This window comes from Sceloporus undulatus, chromosome 2 (assembly GCF_019175285.1).
Source record: "Sceloporus undulatus isolate JIND9_A2432 ecotype Alabama chromosome 2, SceUnd_v1.1, whole genome shotgun sequence".
Taxonomy (NCBI): domain Eukaryota; kingdom Metazoa; phylum Chordata; class Lepidosauria; order Squamata; family Phrynosomatidae; genus Sceloporus; species Sceloporus undulatus.
This window is the reverse complement of record NC_056523.1, coordinates 202,161,671-202,189,099: the sequence shown is the minus strand read 5'-3', so window position 1 is coordinate 202,189,099 and position 27,429 is coordinate 202,161,671. Positions and strand designations below refer to the sequence as shown.

General features: G+C 40.4%; 1 protein-coding gene across 4 annotated transcripts in view; it reads left to right on the top strand.

Annotated features, from left to right (window-relative positions):
* Positions 1-27,429, top strand: part of MOB3B (MOB kinase activator 3B) — a 127,248-nt gene that overhangs the window by 36,841 nt on the left and 62,978 nt on the right. Inside the window, exon 3 of one of the 4 annotated variants that reach the window (XM_042452774.1) lies at positions 12,673-12,795. The exons of 2 other annotated variants lie outside the window; for them this stretch is intronic. The gene's annotated coding sequence lies outside the window, so the exon portion shown is untranslated. Of the gene's footprint in view, positions 1-12,672; positions 12,796-23,106; positions 23,126-27,429 lie in introns of those variants that run through there. One more of the 4 variants, XM_042452775.1, reaches the window with a different exon arrangement.

Genomic DNA, 27,429 nt, shown 5'->3' with positions numbered 1-27,429 from the left:
CATCTTGTTTGAGATGTCTACTTAATTTGGTGTTTAAGGGTGGTCTTGAAGGCTGATACAGGTAGAAACCCCACCCATTCTTGGCCATGAGATGGCTGAAGACAAAGGCAGTAAAAACCAGGCAATAAAATTTCTGTCTCCATTAGCAGCAATAAAATGACTTCCTTCAAGATCAAGGCTGTCTTTGTCTTGTGTGAGGCTGCAAAGCACTTTGTAGACAGAGTCTAATGATGCTGTGTGATGTGAGAAACGGCTTCCTAAGCCAGAAGAGCACATTATATATATTCAGTCACTTCCAAAGAAAGCCAGAGCAAGAGTTTCCACTGTGAGTTTGATGGTGTCCATCATTCTCCCTTTTCTGTCTCTTTGTCTGTTAATCTTCCATGTGAAGTGATATGGCAGCTGGCTTATAAAACTAAAGGGACTGTAAATCCTGTAAAAGTGTTAAGGCATATCTTGGGAGGAACTTTCTCTTTTGCAGTCCACGTAACTAGGGGGAAAGTGTCAGTGGAAATAGTTTTAAAAACGCACATGGTGTGGATAAAGCCTGTGTTTTGAAGGCGTGGGTGAAACTGCTTATTTCTGTGCTCATCCCCCCCCCCCCCCCCCCCACACACACACACTTTCTATGTGTGTAGGTGGGATAGATTAGGAGTCTTCTTTATTCAAGCTGTTGTTTAGTTAATAAATGACAATAGAGGCATGATATACCAGCTGCTCTTGAGTTTTTAATATGACCTGTATAGACTCTGTGCTTGATGAACACCTACATTATGCACTTAGAAGAGAAACAACTACTGCAAGTTTGCATAATACAGTTTCACCCATTTTTATTGGTATTCAGTAGTTTGAAAACTTTATTATATGTCTGCTATTCTTTACTGTAGGTGGGAGAGAGGGAGGATAAAGATTAAAATTCCCCAGTACTGATCAGTAGCACTTTAGTCTTCTCACATTCCCATGCATGTTGCTGCTATACAACACAAGACTGATCAAACTATATATAGGTTAAGTATACAGGTTGTAATATGGTCATTGACCACAATAAAACAATTGATTGATTGATTGATACAGGTTGAGTATCCCTTATCTGAAATGCTTGGAACCAGAAGTGTTTTGGGCTTTAGATTTTGGGGGAATTTGGAATGCCTTTATTTGCATGTATGTGCACAATGAGATATCGCAGAGATGTGATTCAGGTCTAAACATGAAATTCATTTATGTTTCATGTATACTTTATCCATATAGCCTGAATGTGATTTTATAAAATATTTTAAATAATTTTCTGTATGAAATAAAATGTGTACACATTGAACTCATCAGAAAGCAAAGGTGTCACTGTCTCAACCACACATGGAAGAAGTTTTGGTTTTGGAGTATTTTGGAATTCTGAATAAGGCAGATTCAGTGTGTAAAAGGAAAAGGTGCCCAAGCCTCAGATAGGGGGCATTCCTTATGATAAGGGACACCTGCCAGTCCAATAAGGGCAAGGTGACCAGATGTCCTAACTAACTATAAAGGAGGAGAAGGCACTGCAAAATGTAGGACATTCAAGAAAAACATAGGACATTACAAAATAATAGCTAAAACACAAATATAAATCAATGCTTCTCAGTCATGCTCAGAATGGAGGACATACAGTCCACTCTGCACACTTAGGTCCTCTGGGAAAAACCTCTTACAACCAATAAAAACCAGGTTGACTGCAGTTACCCAGAGGGCCTTTTCATCTTCCTCTCCCAAACTATCGAATAACCTGTCAGAAGAGATCCGGAACATTACCAGTCTTAACAGCATTAAAAAAAAGCTGTCAAGACGGATCTCTTCTGACAGGCCTTCCCTGAGTGATTCACCTGGTCTCCCATGGATATGGTCTATCATAGAGAACACCCAAAATTGCCCATCGCTCTGTTGCTGTTTGTTTTGATTGTTGATTACTTAATAGTTTTAATGGTATTTTAATATTACTGTATATAGTTGGGGGGGGGGGGGGGGGAATAATAATAGATTGTATTTTAAAGAAAGAAGGATATCTGGTCACCCTGAGCAGAGGACAAGCTTTCCAACCCTCAAATAAGAGACATCCCATATAAAGAAAGACACCTCATAACTCTACATGGGGCTTGCAGTTTTATTTATGCTTGATTTTGTTACCAGGCCAGAAGTTTGCGGTAGCCAGGACATTATCCCTTTCCTTGTACCTTGCCTGCTCTGCCTCTGTGAGAGTTCAGATCAAAATGCCTATCCCTTGCCCAGCTCCAGGTTTGGTTTTGTGGGATGGATTGTCTCCACAGTGGAAGAAGGCAAGTAGGAGGTCAGTTCCCACCTCCCTTGCCAGTTTTATACATGGAGCTGGGAAGGAGATGAGGGCACTGTTTTTGTGCTGGGCTGCTAAGGCAGTTGAGGTGACCCCATAATGCAGCACTCAAATTCCTGATTTTCCTTGCCAGCTCTAGTGTTCTACTCCAGCTTGTTCTCCGGGGCCAGTTCTACTGTTAGGGAGGTTGAGATAAATATTTCAGACAGTAGATTTGGGGTGCCATGAACATTGGCTTGTTACAGACTGCCAAAATAAAGCTGCTTCAGGTCTCTTTGGAGGTATGCTATTTAAATGATGCATGGGTCCTAAGAGTCCAGAGGTCGCGCCAAAGCCACACTCCATTCCTAAGCACTGGAGTGCAGCTTTGGTGCAGCTTCCGGATTCTTCAGATGCATGCATCATTTAAACAGCATATCTCCAAAGAGACCCGAAGCAGCTTTATTTTGGCAGTCTGTAACAGGCCATTGTTACTAATATCTGATGTTTTTACTGTGTTTTTTAGTGTCAGGGATGGGGTGGGGTGCTTGTGGATGTTTAGTCTTATATATCAAAAACTCATTCTGGGTACCGTATGTCATCTTGGATGATTTGCTGCCCTGTCTCATATAGCAACATGTTTTGGAAAGGTCTTGCTGAAAATGACAACCTCCCTCCAACGTTCCTATTTAAGGAGGCAAACTGTGGCTTCTTTTTACACACTTACTATGGCAAGTGGTATTGTGAGCCTTTTTTTAAAAGGTGGGGCACCCTCTTATACTATATTAGCTACCTCTGGAGTAACACCACAATTACGAACCTAAACTATCACTTCATAAATTAGCAAGTGCTGAAAGATATGGGAGTTACTGTGTGTCTTTAAATCATTTCTGACTTATGGCAACCCTAAATGTATCATAGGGTTTTCTTGGCAATTTTTTATTTCAAGGGTGGGTTTGCTATTGCCTTCCTCTGCAGCTGAGAGAATATGACTTGCCAAAGATGTATTGGTGGGTTAATCTGAATGTATTCTTAAGATGCAAGTCCTGCTTCCTCTCTAATACCCAGTGCAGGCAGATTTGTGACTGACTAGGAAAACTCGTCCTTACCATCCACAAGAGGAATGAAATGTCCATGTAAAAAGCAATTTTGCTAATTGAATTCCATAAATGTATGTTTTCCTTGCCAATTAGTATTGTGTTGTAGCTGATGTTACATTCAAGTTGGTTCACCATGTTATAGCATGTGTTCACAAGACGAGGAAGCTGCTTTTCCCCTCAGGAACCTCATATAACTTCAAGGAGGTGCCTTTTAAAGATCATATTCAGAAAAAATATCTAATTAGACTGGCAAACAACTATGCACTTTGGAGCTGTACAAAAGCCAATTAAACTGCATTCCTACTTTTATTGGGTTGGGCAGGGTGGGCTGTCATGAGTGATGCTAAAAGCAATAAATTTCTTTCCAAAAAAAGGAAAAGAAATGTGTCCACATAACCAAATAAAGAGGAAGTATTAAGCCTATAGCTTGGCTTTGTCAGTAGTTCAGGGAGAAAGCCATAAAGATCGCTTTTCCCTTCAAAAATTAACTCCCCAAGGGCCAATAAACAATAGAAAAGTATGGTAAAAGGAGACTTAGAGCAAAGGTCTTTCTTAATTGTTTTATGCTTCTATGGGCCTGTTGTTTCCACATATTTTCCTTTTTCTCTTTTGCCTTGGTCAACAGTTCCTTCATTTTGCCCCTTTGTCCTTGGATGATGCTAATCTAGAATAACTTTGCCAGGATAAGGTATTACCTCTGAGGCTGGCCACCACATCTGAGTAACTGCAGTAGCTGCTGTGATGTGGAAAATTCCCACGAGAAATCATTCTCCTGCCTAGGCTAAGACACTGTCAGGATTGGGGATCACCTGGAAGCTATAACTGAGATCCTGCAATACTCCGTACACATGGCTCTGTGTCTTCCCTCTGCACTGGCAGCTATCAACCTCTGGAAGAGGCATCACTGCTGTCTATTGGTGGTGAGTGGAGGAAGGCAGTTCAGATACATCAAATATAAACAGACAGACAGATTACATACAATGAACAGCTATCCATGGAAACCCCACCCCCTTCTCCTATTAATGTTGGTTGCATCTTCCTAAGTATCCCTCTATCTTCTCCATATTCATGCCATCATTGATGATCTTCTTCCTAATGTCTCTCCCAACTACTGGTCTTCAGTCTTCTTCTTTTGCAGTCTTTCTCCCTTTATCTACTTACTCTTTCCTTCTTCACATACTTATTCCTTCCCCTTAACTGCTGTCTAACTTGTCCTAGGAGTGCATCTTGTATCATTCCCTTATACATAAAGAAGGCAGTTCAGATGATGATGAAGCAGCTAATCTAAGCTCAGAGGAGGAAAGAAATGAAGGCATTTCAGATCCCTGGAATGCAGTCTTCTTTTCCTTCCCTTGGGATTCTAGATCAGACACATCTTCAGTGTCTGAATGGCCTTCCCCCTTCTTCTCTTTAGTAAGTAGCTACAACAGTGGTCCTTCCCAGGGCCTCACAGCTGTCAAGGTTGGGAGATGTTAGACAGAATACAAGGGACTTGAGTACAGCTTCCTATACCCTGTCCAGAAAGAGACATAAATGCACATGAGCCATGTTGTTGCTGTGTGCCTTCAAGTCATATCTGACCCTAAGGTGAACCTATCATGGGGTTTTCTGGGGCTGAGAGTGTGTCACCCAGTGGGTTTCCATGGCTGAGCAAGGAACTGAACCCTGATCCCCAGAGTCATAGTTCAGTGCTCAAACCATACTGACTCTCACATAAGCCATATCTATGTACTTATATGAACTAACTGGGTACTTTCATAATTCAACTACCCTAGGCTTTTTGGTGGAAAGGAGGGATTGAAGTATAATAAAAGGAAAGAATGTGTAAATGTCAAATGGCAAGCTACCCTTGGATTTCTGCCCTCTCTTGCTGTCATGGCATTTACTAGTTGCTCACTTTACAACCTCTCAGTGCTGCAATGAGATTCAAGCTCCCTGGACGGAAACAGGAATTGGGTTTCTTGTGTTTTAGAATTCCTGATCTAACCTGCTAATTCCTTCTTTTCAAGCTGATTTATTTATATGCTGAGTCACCTGTATCCAAAATGCTTGGGACCAGAAGTGTTGCATATACATACATGATGAAATATCATGGAGATGGGACTCAAGTCTGAACACAAAATTAATTTATATTTCATATTCACCTTATACACATAGTCTGAAGGCAATTTTATGCAATGTTTAAAAATAATTTTGTGCATGAAACCAAGTTTGTCTACATCAAAAGGTGTTACTATCCCAGCTACTGATGAAATAAGTTTTAGTTATTGGAATATTTTGGATTTTGGAATTCCAGATAAGGGAGACTCATCCTGTCCTTACTGTGTTCTTGGTCATAACTGAAAGGCACATTTACATCAGGGATGGGATTAGGATCCAGGTGTTGCTGGATAGCCATTCCCATCACCTTTCACCATTAGTTACACTGCCTAGTGCTGAGGGGAGTTCCATTTTAACATCTAGAGGGCCATACCTCCTCACCTCATTGTTTTACCTTAACTTGTATAAATGCACCCTCGAACTATAAGTAAAAACCAGTGCTGTATTATTGATCTCAGGGAGTTTTTCCTGGAGCCTCAGAAATAACTAGGTTTAAAGAGAATGGGAGTCTTGACAGTTGCTCTTGTAACTCACTCATTTTCTTTCCTTGGAATTTGTTTCCATCCATTGATATGCCTGCACTATGGAGCTTAACTACTGTTATCCATGTAGCTTCTCTCTTCCCCCAGAGGAAAAACTGAATATGTAGGTCTGTGCATGACAGAATTTTTGGCATCATTAAGGCCTTCTGACTTTACGATTGTAGTGTAGTTCTCAGCCTGTAAAACAAGGTGTCTTTAACAAAGTGTACCGTACAATACTGTCCTACAAAACAGTGTGATACAGATAGCCCTGCTGATAAGATGTCCTGCTCTAGGACTTGGAGTCACTTTCTTGGTTTCCTTCTATTTCATCCATATTATTGTTGGTGTTTTCATATAATGACTAGTCAAACTGGTAGGAGGTCTCCATCTGGATAATTACAAAAAGCAGGTGAGTAAAATGAGGTGTGCCAGACACACTGATAATTTACTGTAAACACATTGAGCTTTGCTGCAGAAGATGCACCCGCACTTGCTTAATGACGTTCATGACCTCTGAAGAAAAATTGACGTTTCTTTTGAATCTAGCCCAGTCTATGTAGTTCCAGATTTTGGCGTGGATTTTGGATCTGTCTGGAACTGTTGATGAGATTACAAGATAAAAGAGGATATCCAGTAATATGGCCATCATAACAGGATTACCTCTTGAATATACTTCATCATAATTTGACGCAAGGCATTTGTTTGGCAGCAAGACTGCATTTGACATCTCACAATTTATTGAAATGTCAATACTCATGATCAGATATCATCTTTGATAAGGTAATGGTACCCAGAGGTGTCATTTCTCCCCTTGTTGGGATGATGTAAACACAGGGAGGAGCAATGCCAACAGCAGCTTAAACATTGTTTGGTCTTATTGTTGTTATTAGAGAGACTGACAGAGATTGTTGCTGTGATAACCAGGGTAATTATCCTGAGCCACAAATAATTGACTTAGGTTGCTATTTCAAGAAGGGTCATCTTTATATGTTAGTTCTTTGTTGTCTTATACATTAACAAAATTTGGATGAAATTCTGTTTTAAGAAAAATACAGATTCTACAGTCTATTTAAATATTGCAAATTAAACAAAATTAAACAAACATATGTTGTTTGCATAATTCGGTTTCTGCTAGTCATTGGGGAAAAAATGGAAGTAGTGAATAATACTGAAGCTAAGATTCCAGATTGTGGAAATCTGCCTTGTTTGGCCTGTTACTAGTTTTTGAGCTTTCCTCAGTTAGTGCTCTCAACATTTTTCAACCCACTTTTAGAGCAATGAGGGCTAAAAATTTACCTTGAATTGTTATTTAATCTTTTTTTAATCTTGTATATTGTTTTTAATCTTGTAAACTGCTCTGAGTCCCAGTTTGGGGGAAAATAAATAAATAAATAAATAAATATACCATGTATACTCATATATGTTTGTTTATTTGTTTGTTTACAGTATTTATATAGTTGACCTTGTATATAAGTTGAGGGTAAAACTTAAGGGTATATGACAATGGGTGCAAAGGATAAAACAAAGGAAAATGACGTCAAAGTACAGCACGGCTGTATTTTACATGGGAGCACCATACACAGCTTTCAGCATATGTTGAAAGCCATGCCGGAAAAGCCCATCGCGTGCCTTGGAAGAACTAATGGGGTGTGCGCCATGGGCACAAGCCCCATTACTTCCTATGGGGCTTCAGCACACGCTGATTTCCCTTTACGCGGAGGGGAGGGCACACTGTACTTACAAAATTCTGGCAGGCATAATTGTTTGTGCTCACCCTAAAGGTTGGTGGATGAGGAGGGAATTACAATAAATGCTGGTCATGAAATGTTTGGGAGAGCCAATCAGACATGGGTAGAGCTAAGAAAATGCACACAGGATTGCACTTTTAGTCCTCTTTTGAGAGGAAGCTGCAAATCGTGGCTGCACCATTTTTCTGCCCAGGCATTCAAAAAAGCCAGAAGCGGTACCATGGCAGAGAAATAGAAGGGGTTATTGCTTCTTTTGCCACTCTACTCAGAGAAGAGCATGGTTCCATTTCTTGATAAGACTTATGGTATAGAACTCACATTGACTGTTAAGTTGACCCAGATTTTTGATGCTGATATTTTGACTATAAATTCTAGACTTATAAATGAGTATATTCAGTACAGTATATGACAATTTAGAGGCCATTTCTACCCAGGATGGCCCTCGAAGCAGTGCACAATAGAACTGTAAAAAGCTGTCATAAAATGCTATGGCATACAAATAACACTAATCAGAACAATACCATTAAAGACAAATATTGTGCATTTTAGAGATTTATAAACTGACCCTCAGGAAGTCCTTAGAGCTACTTACAAAAATGAAAAATATCATAAAACAAATTGCAAAGCTACCAAAAAACAAAACAAAACAAACAAACAAAACCCAGAAATCTTGAAGATGAATGCCTTCAGATTTAGAAAGCTGATGAGAACTTGTCATCTTGAAAGACTCTACATGGCTTCAAAGAATAACATGAAATGAGCTAATTCTACAAAGCGTGGCTCTTTGAACATCTTAAGCAAGGCTAAGAAAACCACAACCTGTCCAAAGAGCTGAAAAATAAATACCTCATAACCTGTGTTTTGTATTATGTTCATTAGAAGAGAAGCTGTCTTTGTTCTGTTTCAAATATAGCACAACCTGAAAATCAGGTGGAGTGCAGATGTTCATTTGAACTACCGCTGCTAGGTTTTCCTTGCATACTTTCTGAGGCATTTTCTATATTCCGATTGTTTAGAACCTGCTGGCAAGCCTAACCTTTTAACCAGAAGTGCTTAGTTTGGAATTGGCTCAAGCTAATTATTGTATTTATGGGATAGCGTCATCAACTGCTGTTGTTCTGAGACTGCAGCGTTCAGCTTTACTGTGAACGCAAATTGACCTCTTCTGAAATTTAACATGGTTTTGAAACCTTCTTACCACATATAATTTCTCTGTTCTTATTAATAGGACAATCATGCTCTGCATTCACTCAGCCATGCTTTCAGGCATCAGTGCTATACACTATACAGTTTTTAATGACCTGATATAAGCTTCTATATAGACATGCCAGAATTGTTAGATTAATGTCAGTAGCAACAGGAATATTCTGTTGTTTGGATGCTGAAAGCTGCTTGCCCTCTGGAGGATAAAGCATCCCTCTAGTTTGCAGATAAAGGAGATTATCACACTAGGGTCAATTCCAGAACCATCCCACAGTTATCCCATTATTGGTAATAAACAGGACAGTAGCTCTATGAGAATATATTTTTCCATGCAGTTTCACAGTTGCACTATAACAACAAACCAAAAATGATATGATAGCGCTTTTGCGGTCCGCAACTTTCCCTTCCCAGATCATGAAAGTGAAGTTTCATGCATGTGAAAACCGATGATGGGATCTTCCACAATAGCGTGATTGTATCTTTATTAGCTTCTTCACCTTTGCAATAGTGCAAATGAAGTGTTATTGGCAAGCCATTCATGGGGTTTCCCCATTAATAAGATATTACAGGACAATTACTGGTTATTCACAGGAGAAGTACTGGATGAGCATGATGTTGTGTGAAAAACTTAGTGTGATTGTGCGATAACAACAGGAGCATTCCATTTTTCTCCTGTTTTACAACCCCGTATAATAACCTCCAAAGTAAAGTAAGGAATGGTAGCCCAGTATATACAATAACTCAAATAGGACAGTTCCTCCACCACATGGGGTAAGGGATTCAGAATCTTGTACATACTATATGTACTCATGTATAAGTCTAAACATTTTAGTTTAAAAATTGATCCCCAAAACGTGGGTCAATTTATCCACTGGTCAAAATAAGTGCTGTACTTTAGCTATGATTTTAAAAAGTACGCATCTCCTTCTCTTGAGTAGAGTGGCAAAAGGCAAAAGCATAGACTGTCCTGGGAGCACCTAAAAGAATCACCAGCTTTTATGGTGAGTATAAGTAGTTATGCCTGCCAGAATTTTCTAAGTTCTTCGGCATTGTTTTTCTTTGCTACATCCTTTACCTTCTTTGTTATGTGACCCTAGCGTTTACCCTCAACTTATCCATGAGTCATATCAAAATTCATAATTTTGGCCCCAAAACCTTCCCAGAACAAAAGAAATATTGGAACACTTGAGGGGAAATTTCTAGTCTCTCACATCAGATAGCTAACTAAACATTGCTTTAGGGTTTACCAGTTGTCTATATATGTAGTATATATGAAGGGCATGAGGGCTGTATGTCTATGTAGGGAGAACAATCACCACTTCTTGGATCGATTGAAAAGGCATCTTCAATCAGCAGATATGCCCAGTGAGATCTGAGCCATGGAATCTATGTTGTGTGCTCCTATCCTTTGTTATCTGCAAAGTGGGGTGACAGCATTGAGCTCTCTCCCACTCTTTGACCGTGTGTGTGTGTGTGTATGTATGTATGTATATTGCAGCATCAGCATGCGAAGTTCCTGAACCAAGCATCTTTGTTGCTGATGAGATAAATGTAAGCTCTATCTCAGGAGTATGCATGGCTTCTTTGCTTGGTATCCTTGTCGATATGTGATAGCATTCTGGAAACCAAATCCTTGTTACAGTTTAAGAAGATGACAATTTAAATGCTGGAGACAGTATTTTTCATGCCCCTGTAGTGTGAAGCTGTTTCATTTTATCTTCCCATTAATGGATGAATAAGTGTGATGAAATTGATGTATGTACTGGCAGAGGACAGAGCAAACCAAACAGGTCGGATTACTTAATATGTTAGTGACCTTGTGTTGAAATCTCTTTGCTCTTTTTGTCGTGGGCCAATAAAAGGATATGACATGCAGGTATACAGTGGCTCAGGACAAGGTATCCTATCTTTGCCCTGTAGATAAAGTACAAGGCTGGGTATCTGGTAGCTGCTTCCAGATGAGCAGGCAGTAAAAGCAGGGCTTGGGAACGTCATTGTTTTTGGACTGTTAGCTCCCAGAGGTTATGCTAGCTCAAGGATTCTAGAAATTGTAGTCTAAAAAGAAACTTTCCCAAGTTCCTTCTGTAACTGTTGACTACTTTGTGAAACATGCTGTGGTGGGAAATCTAGCCAGCAGAGCTGCCTGAAAATCCATTTGCTGTCTGAGACACAACTAGCAGAACCCTGCCTATTTGCATCATACTATTTTTTTCACCAAAGCTAGTAAATTCAATATGTATTTCTCCCCTTCTCTAGCAGTAAATACACAGTAATAATAAATGAGTAAGCAAAGGGACATTGTAGTACCTTTGAGACTAACTGTGTGAAAGAAGTTGTAGCATAAGCTTTCGTAGACTTGGTCTATTTCCTCATATGCCAGTCTTTCATAGACCCAAGTCTACAACTTCTTTCACACAATTATTAATAATAATAATAATAATAATAATAATACAGTAATAATAATTTATTTCTATACCGCTCTTCTAAAAATCAGGGCGGTGTACAACAAGAAAATCCATACAGTTAAACATATTAAAATACATTAAAACATTGCAATAAAAACAAGCAAACTCATGCCAGCTTAACCAGCTGACGACGGTCCCAAAGGTGCTACAAAGTCCCTTTGCATACTGATATTCCAGACTAACATGGCTTTGTCTCTGAGGGGCTGTACAGACTGGCATTATATGCTGACATGGGAGCGATGTGGGGGCATGGCATACTCATGCTGGCTGCCCCGACTCCACCCCCCACACCACCCGCCTGAGGAGACTGCAGGCAGCATCATGGTGCTTCTTCGGTGCAATGCTTACAAGCACTGCGCCGAAGAAGTGGCAAAAAGTTGCTACCATGGCAGCTAGAGCGCCCTTTCCACAGCACAAAAAGGAGCTGCTTTTTGTGGTTGCTTTTTGCATCGCAGAAAGGCCAGATACGGGCCGCAGCGTGTGGTTGCCAAGACTCCGATCCAGCAAGGAAAGGGGCGGCCCCTTAGGGGCCATTTATCAAGCCTCTGAGTGAGTAAGTAAGTAACAATTTGTGGTTTCAGTGTTGGACTATGACCATGGAGACCAGGGTTCGAATTACCACTCAGTCATGAATGGCCACTAGACAGCCGTGGGCAAGTCACACTCACTCAGTCTCAGGGGACGGCATTGGCAACTCCCTTCTGAACTAATCTTGTCAAGGATAGGTTCACCTTAGGGTCACTATAAGTTAGAAACAACCTAAACTCACACAACGCCAAAAACAACACAAAGTTAGCTGCTTAAGGCAATTGCCTTATTGTGCCTAATGATAGAGCCAACTCTGCCAGCCTGTAGTAGGATCTCTGTAGCTATATATTGTCTTTAATGCAGTTGTACTCAAACTTTTCACCCTTTACATCTACATGTGGATGTTGTGCCACCCCACTTGAAGTTTATGTAGTGTGTATTCATATTCAACAATGTACATTCATATAGGAACATTTTTTAAGATAATAACATCATTCAAATTAGAACAGTTTTAAGTAAACTCAGTATTTAATTCAATGCATGTGTAAATTTTACATTTAAAAGTTTGGGAAGAGACGGGAGATCCGGGCGTTCAAGTCTCAAGCAACTCTCGTGCCCCTTTTGGGGATTCTGTCCCACCATTTGAGAACCACTGCTTTAAAGTACATTGTAGCTGAGAGCCCTTTATGCCATCCTCTTCCCATTTAGATTCAAAGGCTGAGGAGGACTTGCCTACTGGGACAAAGAAAATGTGGCTACAGCATCTGGGATTTCTTTTCAAGCTGTCATAAATACAGTCCCCAACCCTGTGTGATGATTCTCAACGGGGCTGTAAGTAGAGTTGTGTGGGACTTGAGGAATGGTGTAAGTGATGTAAATGGCCAAGTGAGTGTAAAGTGAAGAGTCTTGGAGGCGGTGTGATTTCAGTGTGTCTCTAAAACAACTGTCTGTAATTGTCTTGATAAAAATGGGATAAATCTAACAGTCCTTCCAAGGGTTGATTGCAGAGAAGAATTGGAGTTGGTTAATAATAAGTCACCGATTTAGTCATTAGTCTGGTATTCTGGAATGTGGTGATAGCCTAAGGATGAAAGGAACAGGTTAATGGGAGTTCCTTTATTGAAAGCCTCTATCATGGTGGCTTCTTTATTTTGTGTTTTTACAGATCTGTTGGAACTTGAGTTGTCTCCCACCCTCTTTAAAATTAAGCAATAATACAAGAGAATGGGAAACATTCATTTAACTGTTATGAGATGCATACACAGCATAATAGAATGGAAGCAACTCATCAGACTCCAAGTGTCAAAGAGGGAAAGCTGAATATTTGGAATTTATGGTTGTCTGAAGCCTAACATTTAATTTAATGATTGTAACAAACTTAGAATCTGAGAATAATTTCCATTCTTGATAAATTAATCAACTAATGTATATGGGGAAATACATCCTTAAAGAGTACAATCAAATGCGGAATTTAGAAGCAGAGCGTAAGGCCAGAGCTGGGCAACTGTGGCAGTTGAAAGGGTGCAGTTTTAGCCTCCATGTCCTTATAGTGGGTTGCACTGTCCAAAATGAGCAGGACTTTGGCAAGCTTGGGCAATCAGATGATGTAACCCCTGGGTAGGGTTGCCAGATGGAAACTGGAGAGAGCTCCTTTACCTTTAATTATAGCAATAGCAAGTACATTTCTATACCACTAATCAGTGCACTTCAGTATTCCTTAAACAGTTTACAATGTGTAAGCTACTGTAATTGTTTTTTGTGGGATTTTCAGGCTATGTGGCCATGTTCTAGAAGAGTTTATTCCTGATGTTTTGCCAGCATCTGTGGCTGGCATCTTCAGAGAAAGTATAGTTCTCTGAAGATACCAGCCATAGATGCTGGCAAGACGTCAGGAATAAACTCTTCTAGAACATGGCCACATAGCCCAAAAAACCCACAAAAAAGCTATGGATGCCGGCCATGAAAGCCTTCATCTTCACATTGTAAGCTAATTGCCCCCAACAGGTTGGGTACTCGTTTTAGAGACCTTGGAAGGATGCAAGCCTGAGTTGAGCTTGAACTCTTGGTTGGTATTGAACTTGCAACCTTATGTTTGTGAGTGAGTGGCCAAAGTATCTAGATTTTTGGTTTTGTTTGGGGGGGGGGGGGGATGGCGAGGCATTTTGAAGCAATTCACTGCTCCAGAAAGTCTTCAGAGAGAAATTATTTAACTTTACCCGCTATCTTTTTACATTCCCCTCTCCCCATTTTGGCTGTGGTTATGGGGAGTCAGGGGCTTTAGTTGCCCTGAAAGGAGGGCCATGTGCCATACTTTCTGCACCCCTGTTTGAGGGGAATATTCCACAAGCAATAGGATGTAGATTGGATGTTGCTTTCTGTACAGCTGTGTCGATGACAACTGTATACCAGCAAAAATGAGAGCAGTGAATTCTTCCACACAAGCAGACCAGAAGCTGCTTTAAGTTAATAATGTGAATATTTTTTCGAACAAGTGTGAATGTTTTTTGGAACAACAGTTGACAGGCAGATTCTTATTGGGTTATAGTATACTTTGCATCTAAATGGCCAGTAAAATCACAGTGGCCATCTGTCCTTTTACTTTTGTGGAAGAACTTTTTGTTTCATAGCTTTGTCCCTTAAATGATCACTTCTTCCTTATTTTATTAGAATGCCTCCTAAGGATACAGCCTGCCTCTCCTTTAGACAATAATCTAAAAAAAATATTATGTGGAAGGGAATGGTGCTTCAAGGGTTATGTCTGAAATCTTGTTACTGAGAAGGAGATTGGATTTTACTTCAATTTTTATTGTCTTTTTCAGTGTATAGAATTTTTTTTATAAAGTAATGCCTGAAACCTTCAACAATAAACCAGAGAAGTCCATGTTTTGTGCCTTCTCTCATTTGTTAGTTTGTTTGGTGACTCTGGATATGCTAACATACACATTCCCTTAATATCCATGTGCAAATGAAAGATAACATTTTTCTTACCATACAAGGTTGCTGTAATGCTGCCTAGGCTTGTGGTCAGAGATGGTGGAGTTGTTGTCTACATCATCAGGGGGACCAATTCAGAAAAATCCGAGAAGAACTTTGGATGCTTTAAACCAGGAGTGAGCAACTGTTGGAAGGGAGGGAGATGCATTAGGTATCAGGAAGATCTGGAGGCCTGAACCCACCCAGCAAAAGAAAATTTAAAATTTGAAGTTTGAGATGTGGGAACATTTCTAACATTTATCTTAAGCCCATCTAAGGTCTTTCTTACAACTGGGTCACTTTCTGATCACTTCTTGTTTTTAAAAAGTTCTCTCCTGGCCCTAAAATGGCCCGATGGAGGCATCAAAACATGGTGAAAATGCCCCTAGAGGTTATTTGGAAGCAAATAAATCTTTGACCCCTGGGGAGTCAGAAGAATGCCCCTGGGAGGCATGTGCAGCCTGTGAGCTACACTTTGGCTCTTGTGTGTTATGTGCCTTCAAGTCATTTCCTACTTATGGTGATCCTACGGCAACTCTGTCACAGGGTTTTCTTGGCAAGTTCCCTCAGAGGATTGCCATTGCTCTCCTGAGACTGAGAGAGTGTGACTTGCCCAAGGTCACCCAGTAGGTTTACATGACCGAGCCAGGATTCGAACCCTGCTTTGCAGAGTCATAGTCCAGCTCTCAAACACCACACTGGCTCAGCGTGATTTAAATGCTCCCAAATGCTAATGAGTATTACCGTTACAATAAATGATACAGATATTATTTTTCTTGAGGAACAAAAATAATACACGATGAAGACATTATCTGTGCTTTTTCTCCAAGTTTTATCTAATAGCCAATCTGCACATTATAGATAGGTAAGAAAACTTTAACAGTTACCTTTCTTCTAAGGAAAAACAACTTCACAAGGGGTGCTTGACCATTCCCTTGTCAACTACTTTTTTTGTTACAAAACGTAAGGCACTTTTGAAATGGCACATGGCAGGACATAGCTGAGAAGAAGTTACAGTGAAAGAGGAGCCAATGGAGAAAGGACCAAGCACAGCTTTGGCATCTCTCTGCCCAAGATTGGCCCCTTAGAAAGATCTTTTCCTTAAGGAAAAAAGGAGGCACTGAATTGTTTTTGCATGAAGTCTGCATTGTATAGAGTCTTTAAAAAGTGATCCCAAGGTGGACAAGTGACTGCCAGTTCTGATGTATTCTGTCCTTGTTGTGGAGAATGGATATATTTAGCTTATCCTCTCTCTCTATAATACTAGGCTATTTTGACAAAATGACAAGTCTATGAATAATCAGATTGTAGGGTAGTGCTCTGAAGTGGGTTTGGAGACTTTCCCTGGGTGGAAAAAAATTACATGAACTGTCACAGAAACCAAGCTCTGAAATTAGTTCATTGTAAAGCTTTCTTTCTTTCTTTCTTTCTTTCTTTCTTTCTTTCTTTCTTTCTGTTCTTCACCACTGTGTTCTTTTGGCGTTACTGTGAAGTCCCTCGAACATTAAATTGTGATCTATTAAATAATTGAAATTGTTGGTTATGGTTTTAGATTTATCTTGTCCCCATAGGAACTGCTAGGAAGCTGATTTGTGTGAAATGTGGAAATGCTACATGCAACACCAGTGTCCCTGCAAATTATCCAGATAATAGTAAACCAAATACATATTTTAAAATCCTCTCCAAGGGGAATTCACAGTTTTTTAAAAATCTAAACATGATGTGTAAAAAGCAAAGTGAGATTTGCTTGAGTATTGAGATACAATTTTTTTAATATGAGTTAGAGTTCTCTACATTGTTTACTTCAGGTTGCCTTAGTAAGTGTGGGGTACATATTACATATGTTTTTGAGTGTTTCTTTCCCCTTTAAATATTTTTTTAGTCGAGGAGGAATGATTCAGAATAACATTGACTTAACACCAAACCCAGCATAATGTATTTGGGCGTGTGTTTGAGGAAAAAAGACAAAATGTTGGTTTGGCAAAGTCCAGAGTGGGAGTTCTGTTTAACCAAATCTTAGAATACTCTCTAGAGCATTGCTGCTCAAAGTGGTGGTCCATAGACCAGTGCTGGTCTGCAAGCTGTCGGCTGCCAGGTTGTGGCCAGTTTTGAGGGAAAAAGGAAAGGGTTGTAGTCAACATGTACAAATATAGTGCTAGTCCCTGGCATACTGGGAAAGAAACCTTGCTATTCCCATACATTACTTAGCTTAAGAAGCACCGTTCTAGAGCTCCTGAGATTTAAAATTGCCATACCACAGACTGCCACAGCACTTAACTGTTGAATTCAGAGTATGCATGCGAATAGTCACCTGTTGACTTCTGACAACCCCATGAATTAGATAGGATGTTCTTAGGCCAGGAATACTCAGAGGTGGTTTTGCCAATTCCTTCTTCTCCAATATAGCAACAGCACCTGGTATTTGTTGGCTGTCTCCCATCCAAATATGAATATAGGCCCAAGCTATTATTTGCCAGTTTGTTATTTTAATGAGTTGTCTGTAGCCAAACCTTCTAATAGACTGAGTACTTCATAACCCAAACATCAAACTGGGATTTGCGCTGAGGCTAGGGAAATCAACTCATTTGTTGCAGAAAAGGTTTCTGGCCACTGAGACAGCATTTGTACAATTTGACCTCAGTGGAAGTGAATTCAACATCTAAAATGTGTGGGCAACTAACCAGCATAGCCAGTGATCAGGGATGATGGGATTTGCAGTCCAGAAACATCATGAGGATTAGGAATGGCCAACCCAATCTAAAACATTGCCAGTGAGCAGAAGGAAAAATTCCTGTGTCTGTAAGAGCAGTTTGATCAAAGGTAGCCACTTACACAAACCCCTCACCCCAAAGGAAAAAAAGGACTCCAATTTTAATTAAATTGCATGAGTTAATTTATATCTACAGATGCCAAATTGAAATTACTTCTATCATTTAAACAGAATTTATAGTGCATCTCACATAAGTGGGGAAGTTTCTGGCCAAGTGAGCTGTGTTTCTGCTGAGTCTGCTGTCCAGGTGCTCACTGTTGAGAGATAGATTAAAAAAAAACTATGGATGCTGACTGTGAAAGCCTTCGACTTCACAGTTGATAGATAGTTTTGAGGTCCCTAATGTCCATCCCTTTTAACCATTCAATGGCCTGTTACAGACTGCCAAAATAAAGCTGCTTCGGGTCTCTTTGGAGATATGCTATTTAAATGATGCATGAGTCCTAAGAGTCCGGAGGTTGCGCCAAAGCCACACTCCATTCCTAAGCACTGGAGTGCAGCTTTGGTACAGCTTTCGGATTCTTAGGGTGCATGCATCATTTAAACAGCATACCTCCAAAGAGACCCGAAGCAGCTTTATTTTGGCAGTCTGTAACAGGCCTTTTTTGTTATATAAGAGTTGGATTGGACAGCCTATCAAATGGGGGAAGCCTTCAAAAGGAGGACTATCCTCTGGGAGCTTTTCAAATAGAAGATAGTTCTCTGTAGAAAACCCCCCCATGGCCACTCTCGAAGAAATCAGTAGGTGAAGCTTTTTATGGCACTGCTACATAAGCCTTCCCATCCACGGCAAGGCCAGCTCTACCATTTAACCAGGTGGGACAGCTGCGACAGGCAACATGCTGAGAGTCAAAGAAGTGGCAAGCCTTTGGAAGAAAGAGTTGTGCCATTTAGCCCTTAGGTGTGGCAAGTGATCTGTCCTTTTACTTTTCTTTCAGGGTCCAGCTACCAGTTTAGTTGGCTTCTGGTTGCTGAATTGATATGGAGGGCACTATTTTTTTGCCTCTTCTTTTCAGAATTTTTGTGAAGGCATCCATGAATGAAGGGCTTCCAACTGTCTCAACTGTCCATTTTTATTGGCTGAGTTTTACCTATGTCTCTCTGTGTGTTGTTTGCCTTCCAAGTTGTTTCCGACTTATGGTGACCATAAGGAGAACCTATCATGGGATTTTCTTGGCATGTTTCTAAAGAGGAGGGGAAAGCACCCACATTCAGATGACACAGTAAATGAACAACACATGGCACAAAGGTGGTTTAGCTACTCTCACTGCAAACAGGATTTGTTTGGCAGTGTGTACCAGTGTGATGTAGTGGGTTGAGCATTGGGGCATATCTACTAGCTCTCCTTTTAAATGACAAAAAGTGGATTTCACCATAAAGACTTAAGAACTAAAGAATACTTTGGTATAAAGTACAGGTGTAGAAAAAGTGGTTTTGTTGGTTAAATTCTTAAGGAACTAATCTGTTCCTGGTCTAGTAAATGGTGTTTGTACATGCTAAGAACTAAATCCAGTATAAATGTATTATTATCTTTCTCATAATCGACACAAGCCATTCCTTAAACAATGAATGTGCCTTCACAGTAGTTGTTATTTATTGCTGGTGGAAGGAGATGCCAGGTCATATAGACTTTGCTTGAATAATGGCTTTTATTGTTTCAGAATTCCCACAGCTTGGCATAATGGTTGCTCCTTTGCCCTTAACATATTCTCTCCAGCTGTGAGGGGTTGTTTACTAATCTCAAATGAGTATGTAGAAATGCTAATGTAATGTCATTAGAGCAACATGTAATGGTAGCAGTCAAAAGTACATTATTGTTATCTTTCTTGAAAGAATCCTCTCTCAGCTCACCCTCCCTCCCCACTGAAGTAATCTGCCAGGGTACTTTATTCCTTCCATAATGGGTGTTTTTTGGATTGTTTTGATTGCAGTGTTATTAACTTTAACAGAATTTTATTCCTTTCAGTATACAAAGAATGTTATAGTCTCCCCTCCATATCCATGGATTCTGCATCCAGAGATTCAACCATCCACAGCTTGAAAATACCCCCTTATTTTTGCCATTTTATATAAGGGACATTATTTTACTACATAATTGTATATAATGGGACCTGAGCATCCATGGATTTTAATATCCACGGGGGAATCCGGTAACCAAATCCTATCAGATACCAAAGGCCCACTATACCAGATTTTCTGACAAGTAAAGTCAACCTATGTTGGGTCCAAGGATGACCGGTGAATGCTGAAATTAATGGGGCTTATCCTTTCTGTTCCATTTCTCCACTCCACTACTTTCTGTGGATACTGGTCTGACTCCCACTCTGATTTCAGGAAAGGTTGAAGGCCTCAGTGGTCCCAATAAACAGATAACAGTTAATAAAGCCAGAAAAATTGAAGCCAAAGTTGACCACATTGTGCTAGGATTAGGCAAACCCTCCTCAAAGGGCAAAATAATATCTGTGTTCATTCACACATCTTCCAGTTTGCAAGCAGAGGAAGCAATCCAAGAACCTGATTATTGTTTTGACGACTTGGATGGGACATCTGACAATAGCTGCTGTCATGCAGATTTTGAAAACAGACATGATTACAATACAATTGGGTGCATGCATCTGCTTTGGATTGCAATATTTCTCTCCCTAAAGCATGAAAGATATAATCCAAAACCCTAGGTCTAACCTAGCCCCCAGAGATTCCCCATTTGGAATCCCCTGCTCTAAAATTTACTCCTTCCCAATTCACACACCCCAGTGCTGGGAGATTCCCCTATTTGCCTCAGGCTTTTCCAGCTAGGAAGGCTAGAGGCATGTCTGTGGGGGGATCCTGCAGTTATATCTGATTGGAGTGGATGAAACAGTGCAGATTCTCTCTCTCTCTCTCTCTCTCTCTCTCTCTCTCTCTCTCTCTCTCTAACACACACACACTATACACATTTTCCCAGTTACAAAAACCAGTGGTGTACAAGGGAGTGATCAATGATTGGAAAGGACTTCAGCTACTTCACATCCTTTCCATTGGGGGAAGGTATGTGGTAGATGAAACCAGGCCAACTCATGTATTAGCTGAAGGACCAGTCATGCTTCTTTGGGGCTGAAGGCCTGATTTGCTGTGCAGCAAAAAAAGTTCCCAGATTTTGGAACAGACTACAAAATGGTTTCTGGAGCAGGGGATTAGATTGGACAATTTGCTGTATGTGTGGGCTTTAACAGGGGAAATTCCATGTATAATTAAAACATATCAGAGTTGTTCATTGCCCCTGCTCCTTCTCCCACTGTAGAGGAAACAGAGTGGGTAAAATTGAACTTCTGGGATTGATGCCATCCCATCTAGTGTCATCCCATCTATGGAAAGCTTGGTAGTGGTGAGGTCATCCATTTCCCCACTCAAAAATTGTTCCTCACTTCCACCCTAAACCAAATAATTGACTTGCAGAATCCTTTTTTTTGGGGGGGGGGGGTATAATTCTGTTCAGGCCTTCACCTACTCATAGGTAGGACAGGTGTATGGGCATGTACATAAACCCTGTCCCCAAACATCACTGCATGCTTAGCAACTTCCCACACCTTCATGCACTGAGTGCCTGAGTCTGTACTAGGCTTTGTAATAGTTTTCAACTGAATGTGGTTGCAAAACTTGTGTGATCTGGAACCCTTGTAAGCATGGGTTCCTGATCACAGGAGCTCTGTAAGTGTTCATTTGAACACAGTTACAGTACCCTATATGAGCTTTTGTGCTCAGTATGCAAATATTTGAGAAACTATCAGGTGTACCTTTTAGAGGTGATGCTTATGTGCTCCCATTTCTGCATCCCTAGTTTAGTCTTACACATAAGCAAGTAAACACTTGTATAGAACTGACAGGGCAGTCACCTTAAAACATCTATATGGGTGAGATTATACATATACATTAAAGTTGTTTTGGATTAGATTAGTTTCTATTACCAAATGTTTGAATCATATTTTGCTTTACCTTAGCATACAGGACATGTTATGTCAAGGTGGTGGTTCAGTTCACTACATTAGGTCTTCATTATACATATGTGTACAAACTGACTTTTTCCCCTCTACCAAATTAAATGCCTATGCCATGATTTTGGATGATGTTAAGAGTGCTGGCTATGTCTGACATAAGAAACAACGGGTCCCAGAGAGGTATAACTTAGAAAAAAAGGTGAAAAAACTCTTACTGCTATATGTATTCCAATAAGAGCCATTCAGTCATATTTTCATAAGAGAATATCAACTCATCAAGCTTTGGTATTGTCAAAGATACTACCATAGGTTTTGGAAAAAGATCTTGTAACTAGATGGTCATCTTAATCCTTGGAAGTAAAGTCACGCAACAGAATTTATTCTACACAAATAATGCAGAGATAAAGCTGATCCTTTCTGCTCAGCACAAGGTAACTCTTGCAAAGTGGAATCAAAGTCAAGCAGCCTCTTACCTGCAATGCACCCCTACTATTAAAAGAAACAGAAGTACAGTAACAGTAGAAAGCAAGAAAAGCAGCTAATCCCTGGGACTAGACAGGTTTGCATCCAACTGACATAAACTATACCCAATCTGTCAACCTGTAAGCTCCTTGAGACAGAGATGGGTTTTCTCTTTCATGAATCTCTCAAAGAAGCTTATATTTCAGTGCTTCACAAAGCCAGGAAGAAGAGAGAGCTAGCACCAGTTTTGTCACTAAATACTAAGGATATATTAGAGATAAACACCATATCATGCCTAAGACCTGTGAACATACAAATTGCATGTTCTTGCAATTGTTGTGTGCCTTTAAGTTGTTTCTAACTTATGGCAACCCAAAGGCCTTTCTTGGCAATATTTGTTCAGAGGGAGTTTGCCATTGTTTTCCTCTGAATAACATATGTTTTCACAGTTCTTGCTACTCAGCAAAAATATCCACTTTCTCACTTTCTTTATGATTTATTCCTGGACTCATTGGCCTCTTGTCATTACAAATTCCAATATGGTCAAGGTTTTAATTTGGGAGAGGCAATCCATATTGGCATTATAGGGAAATTATACACTAATCCTAATTCTGATCAAAACAATTATTGGCTTGATTCACAAATTCAGCTACATATAGGACTGATCATTACTGTAGTTTGAACAAATCTCACATCCTTGGGTTTACATGCCACTAGGGACCTGTTTTCTGCATGGCAATTTAACTGGTGTCTGGAACTCCTTATTTATATGGGAATACTGGTATCCAAAACTATTTCAACAATGGTACAGTTTAATTCAGATAGACATTTATATAATAGCAAGTGAGATTTAAACATGTGTTTGTAATATGTAATGGTACTTGCATTTGCAGAATAACTTCAGTTGCATATATTGCTTGTCTTGTGAACAGATAAATCTGGAATGTAGGACCAGCACTACTGAGAGCCATCCAATTCCAAGGTAGTGTTGAAGCTGAAACTACCCGAAATATGTTACTACAGTATATCTCTTAGCAGTGCCATTTCTTAGGATATTGGAACTTGAGTGGATATGGAAGCACATAACACAGTATGTTAAATTTAGAAAGTCATAGAATCATAGAATCACAGAGCTGGAAGAGACCACAAGGGCCATCCAGTCCAACCCCATTCTGCCATGCAGGAAATCCAAATCAAAGCATCCCTGACAGATGGCCATCCAGCCTTTGCTTAAAGACCTCACGGAAAGGAGGGACTCCACTACACTCTGAGGGAGTTTGTTCACTGTCGAACAGCCCTCACTGTCAGGAAGTTCCTCCTATGTTGAAGTGGAATCTCTTTCCCTCTTACGGACACCCACCCCCTGCGTAAAAGAAGGTGCGCTGTATTATATTTCATACACAGTACTAATAACATACATTATGATGTTCTTAGTAACTAATTGATTTTTATTGTTAATTGACTATAAACATATTTTATGTTTAAGATACTGTATGGTTATAGTATTATTCAACATCTTTATCAATGACCTGGATGACAGAATTGGGAGCTACTTATCAAATTTGCAGATGACACCAAAATTAGGAGGAATAGCTATACTCCAGGACAGGATCAACATTCAAAATGACCTGAATAGACTAAAAGCTGGGCCAAAGCTAACAAAATGAAATTCAACACAGAGAAATGTAAGGTACTGCACTTAGGGCAGAAAAATGAAATGTACAGATATAGGATGGGAGACACATGGCTGAATGAAAGTACATGTGAAAGGGATCTAGGAGTCCAAGTAGACGATAAGTTGAACTGAGTCAACAGTGCGATGCGGCAGCTAAAAAGGCCCAAATTTTAGGCTGCATCAATAAAAGTATAGTGTCTAGATCAAGAGAAGTAATTGTGCCATTGTATTCTGCTCTGGTCAGGCCTCACCTGGAATATTGTGTCCAGTTCTGGGCACCACAATTCAAAAAGGACATTGAAAAACTGGAGCGTGTCAAAAGGAGGGCGACTAAAATGGTGAAAGGTCTGGAAACCTTGCCCTATGAGGAACGACTCAGGGAGTTGGGGACGTTTAGCCTGGAAGAGAGAAGGTTAAGAGGTGATATGATAGCCCTGTTTAAATATTTGAAAGGATGTCATATTGAAGAGGGAGCAAGCTTGTTTTCTGCTGCTCCAGAGAACAGGACCCGGAACAATGGATGCAAGCTACAGGAAAAGAGATTCCACCTCAACATTAGGAAGAACTTCCTGACAGTAAGGGCTGTTCGACAGTGGAATGCACTCCCTCGGAGGGTGATAGAATCTCCTTCCTTGGAGGTCTTTAAACAGAGGCTGGATGGCCATCTGTCGGGGATGCTTTGATTTGGATTTCCTGCATGGCAGGGGGTTGGACTGGATGGCCCTTGCAGTCTCTTCCAACTCTACGATTCTATGATTCTATGATTCAAGTTAAATATAATGAAGTATATTAAAATGTCAAAACGTTTTAGGTGATCTCATGTTCTTCCAACACTTTAATTTATTTGACTGTTACGTTCTTTGTATTGTTCAAAAATGTTATTGTAAATTTCAGTTAACTCTGCATCATTTTAAAAAGTGTTTCCCCCCATGCAGTATAATGAAGATCATAGTTTCCCATTGCACCTAGTGTATGAAAGGCCTCAGTAGTGAAGGTGTAACATAAAGGAACACATAATGGCTAATTTACATTAGAAAGAATAAACAATAACATTAATAACTGGTTTCGTATTGGTTATATGGTTTGTGAGCATTGTCACTGGTCTCTTGTTAAGGGTATGACCTCAGATGCATGCACATGCTGTCTTTGCACTCTTAATTTAAATGGAGTTAGATACATCATTTAGTTTCAGTGGGCGTTGGATTGGACCTTTTGACTAATAACTAAATTATGGTTTGTTCTTGAGCTACTGTTCAAGGCATCTTCTTCCACTCTGCTGTGTACCAGTGCTCACTGTTCCTTTCTCTTGCCCAAGAAACTGCCCAGCCTGTGAGTGGTGGGAGCAGGGAGTGATAAATCTGTGTCCCTGTGCCAGGAGGTGGACAAATGGCTGACCCCAAATATACGGATTTGTTGCTCAATTGACTACCAATGCACAAAATCACTGCTGTATTTTCTTTCTTTTCTTGTATTGAGCCCATTGATTGCAGCATGTGTGGAATTTGGCTCCCAGTCATGCAAGTTTCCCAAGTTCAGTGAACTGTCAGGAAAACAGTAATTAGAATTTTTGTATCCACAGTTTACATGGTGAGGAGGGAAAGATAAGCATTGCATTTTCAAAGGAAAGTGTTGTGTCTGTTGGGGGTGGGGGGTGGGGAGTAGAATATCACAGCAGAAAAACCAGGGGATGATCTCACAGGGTTGGTTGACCACAGAATCCCATGAAAGTCAGATGATATTTCTCTCTTGTGTGTTTTTAAAAATCTTTTTGTGTGCACTGAAGAGGAAGAAAACACAAGAGAGAGGTTAAGAGGCTATTTTTCTAACCAGTTTTCATTTGCCATTTTCACAGCTCTAGGTTTACTTATATCCTTTGTGGTTTGTGGGCAGTAAAGAGCAGACTGATCCTTTGATGAAAGAGGTCAAGAATTTTCCATTTGAGCAGCTTTCAAAGGGTTCTTCAATGAGAAGATCAGTAACAGGAGCCAAGATCAGCAACAGTAACCAAGTTTTCCCCCATGAAATAAAGCTTGTTTATTGCTGCCATTCCTTGCCTAAAAGACACAGTTGCACTCCTTGAGTTTATGCAGAGTGATGATTTACGCCCTCACCATGGCATTGCTTTCCCATGATGGTGGGATTGTATGCTCCTGTGAGGCAAGAGGCTATGCTGATGGCATCAGTGCTACTAGTAGGGTCTCCCATGTCAGGCTTTTGCTGAGGAGCCAGACTAAATGTGTCAAACAGCTACTGGGTGGCAGCAGTAATGAGAGCTGACACTGGTAGCTGATGTCTTGGAGACAATGGCAGTGGCACCATAGGTAATAATTGTGAATATTTGCAGAAGGAGTCATGGTAAACCCCTTTAGAATGTCTTTTACCATGAAAAAGATAGAAGGCTGCAGGGGGAAAAAACACATTCTGGATGGATAGATCCAGTATCCTTAGTCTGCAAGATCTGGGCAGGGTTCATAATGATAGGGTGACATAGGGCTCAAGCAGATGAGCAACTTGGAGCAGCCTCTGGGCACTCCAGCTGGAATTGAACCCCAATCAGTGCGGGACCGCAGCAACTGGACACTGTGGTCCAAAGGCCAGCCACTGCCATGGTGCGGAATGGAATGACAGCAAGGAGTTTTTCCCCTGTTCCTTTTGCAGCCAGGTTTGTTATCTGCACACCACGCCCCAGACCAGCCCAAAGGCACTGCTTTTTGCCCATCTGTTTTGGGCCATAGAAGTCTCTCATTCATAGGTCCCCATGAACCAATGTCAACTTGATAGCAGTTAATAACCCAAAAACAAATTATTACACCCAGTGTGTCTGCCTAATAACCTATGTGCTGTCCAGTATCTTTCAGTCCTGCCACCCTTACAGGCACATTTGGTGGAGATGTGAGAGAGTGTCTTCTGACTGCCTACTCCCAAGCTCTGGAGTTTCCTGCTAAGGGAAGCTGGGCTGGCCACTCCCTATTGATCTTCTACTGGCAAGCAAATCCTTTTTATTCAGTAGCTGACTGACTACTGAGAAAGTGGCTTTTAACATGTTTTGCACATTTTTAAATATGCCTTTAATTTAAAAAAAAACCCGAAGAGTTCTTCAGTATAGTATACAGTCGCTACTCTGTTTTTGCAAGGGATCCGTTCCGAACCCCTCCAGAAAAACAGAAATCTGCTGGTATTCAAGCACTATTGAATGGTGGCGTGCTCCCCATTTTAAGTTCCTCTGTTTGCCCCCCTCAAGTAAACGAGGGACACAGATTCAAAGTCCGCACAAACGGAAGGACAACTGTAATTCTGCCACTATAACTTATTATTTGTTTTAAACTGTATGTGCTTTCCTCTGTTTTTATCTTGAGTTGAGTCATGCATGGCAGGGGGTTAGACTGAATGGCCCTTGTGGGCCTTTCTGTGATTCTGTTCTGTAGTTCTAAGCCAACAAGACAAACAAACTTTCTCTCCTGCCACATGCAATACTTCTATGACAATGATGGAGGACTTTATTGGCAAACAAACTCAGTCTGGACAAGCTTTTTTGTTTGAAAGCTACTGCTAGAAAGTTTGAAAGCAGAGGAGTGCCCTGCTATGTTAGTGAAGCTTTCCACAAGGTAGAC